This window comes from Gossypium arboreum, chromosome 2 (assembly GCF_025698485.1).
Source record: "Gossypium arboreum isolate Shixiya-1 chromosome 2, ASM2569848v2, whole genome shotgun sequence".
NCBI lineage: Eukaryota > Viridiplantae > Streptophyta > Magnoliopsida > Malvales > Malvaceae > Gossypium > Gossypium arboreum.
In genome coordinates this window covers 61332740-61334949 of record NC_069071.1, presented here as the reverse complement: position 1 = coordinate 61334949, position 2210 = coordinate 61332740, and the positions used below count along the sequence as shown (strand labels likewise).

Genomic DNA, 2210 nt, shown 5'->3' with positions numbered 1-2210 from the left:
ACTTTTAATTTGGAATTGCAAGGAAGATTTGATTTCTGGTTTCTATTACTATTATTTCAGAGTAAGATTAGGGTACTGAGAAACTTCAGGCTATGCAGAGAATTGTGTACAGAGTTCACAGCAGTCTTTTGTTTATTCTTCCAAAGGATGTTAAATTGACAACCGGGTAAAGCCGATTATCAGATATATTCAAGATTATAATTTTCAGTGCTGACATTGAAAGAGAAAATTGAGAAAGGATTAGTATGAATTTCATATCGGGATGTCTCTCTTCTCTGGGAAATAAGAGATACCATATTGGATTGTGATAGATTGATCATAGTAGTCTGCATGACTATTCTGGTATATACAAAGGTATTGTTAGTTGGGTCTGGACAAGTTGTGCTTCTAAGCTTATAGTTCTTAGAATATCAGTTTTCAGTATTTCAAATTGAGTCGAGAATTTTATGGTAATTATGGAAAGATTACGAAAATCATGAGTATGAGTTTCAGCTGAGTTGTTTTGTAAGTTTTGAGAGAAAAATATAAGTCACTCGTGAAAGTAGAGAGCATTTTTTTTTCTGGTAAGATTTTCGGGGACGAAAATCCCTAAAGGGGGAAGAAATGTAACAGCCCGATTTTGGGCCTAGTCGGAACAGTAGTTTCTGGACCACTATTCTGAGGCCAGAGAAAATTATTTTAGTATTATTTTGTGTTATAATATAATTTTATAAGTGCATGTAAATTTTGGTAAGTTAATTTTTGTGATTTCTAGTCCAATTTCGAAAAAGGACTAAATCGCGTAAAAGGTAAAAGTTGAGTTTTAATACCTAAAGGTGTTAAATTGCCTTGTATCTTAAATTGGGGGTCTTTAAAGTGAAATTAGGCCATTTAAAGAGTGATGGCCGGCCATGAGACAAGGAATGAAATGGTCAAACATGTTAGGTAAGTGTTGGGTGACTTATTTGACAAATAAGTAATAAAATAAAGAAAAGAAAATATCATCTTTTCTTCATCTTCTCTCCACCGAAAAAATGGCAGCAAAGAAAGGGTTTAGAAGCTGGAAACTTTCAGCAAAGAAACTCCCTTTATAGTAAGTGATTTTAATGCTTTTTCTTGATGATTTTTACATTTTTGGAACCCCTAAAACATGAGCTTTCATATGAGGGGTCTATTTTGCAAAATGATGAAGAGTCTAGGGTTTTTCCATGAGAGTAAATGTGTTTTTAGCTGTGTTTTTATGGAAGATTATGAGTCCTAGTTGTCTAATAAACAACTTTTGTGAAAGAAAGTGCATGAAAACACCTTAAAAAGGGCTAGATTGCTAAGTTGTAAAATGAGTTGTAAATGTGTGAAATAGTTGAAATTATGAGTTGCTATAGTTATGAAAATGGTTCATCTAGACTCAAGGAGTTAAGAAATGTGATAAAAATTATTTTACGAGCCTAGGGGTAATTTGGTAATTTTGGCAAAATATAGGGGCAAAATTGTAAAAATTGCCCAAGTGTGTCAATGGACTAATTTGATCAGTACATTGTTTTAATAAGTTGAATGTGACATTTTAGATGATGAAAATTGAGATTTGGACCTAGAACGGAAAGAAATCGATTAAGGGATAATTACGTCTTTTTTTTTCACCTTTGTGGTATGGAGGTAAGTTCATGTGTAAATAATGTAGCATAATTGTTATTTTTAAGTTATTGATGTTAAATATATGATATGCTGATTTTTATCATGAAATATATGCTTTGTGGTTATTTTCGAATAAAATGCAAATTAAGTGTATTCTTTGTTAAATATAAAGTGCTACCGAGTATTGGTTTCGGTATTTTATGGAAGATGGCAAGGAGATGTGTTCGAGGAAAATCCCGTTTGAACCTTAGGACTAGATTAGGATAAAAGTGACATGTCACTAGGATGGTTGAGCATTCGAACTCGTTGAGTTGAGTCCGAGTTTACTTATGGATGCGAATGTTCGAACTCGTTGAGTTGAGTCCGAGTTCGTGAGATGTAACTAGGCATCCGAGCTCGTTGAGTTGAGTCCGAGTTCACTTATGGATGCGAAAGCCCGAGCTCGTTGAGTTGAGTCCGAGTTCACTTATGGGCGGGTTACATGGTAGCTTGGCTACATATGTGGCACTTATGTGCAAACTTTCCATGTATCCGAATTATATTTCGATGTGTTCAACGGGTAAAATTCTACTCAAATGGAGGAATACTCGAGATGAAAG

The 2210-nt window shown here is 34.2% G+C and overlaps 1 long non-coding RNA gene across 1 annotated transcript; it reads left to right on the top strand.

Moving 5' to 3' along the window:
* Positions 1 to 989: 989 nt before the first annotated feature.
* LOC128286769 (uncharacterized) lies at positions 990 to 1749 on the top strand. Its single transcript, XR_008277476.1, has 2 exons — positions 990 to 1072; positions 1545 to 1749. It is a non-coding gene; the product is annotated as an uncharacterized LOC128286769 (long non-coding RNA).
* Positions 1750 to 2210: the final 461 nt, after the last annotated feature.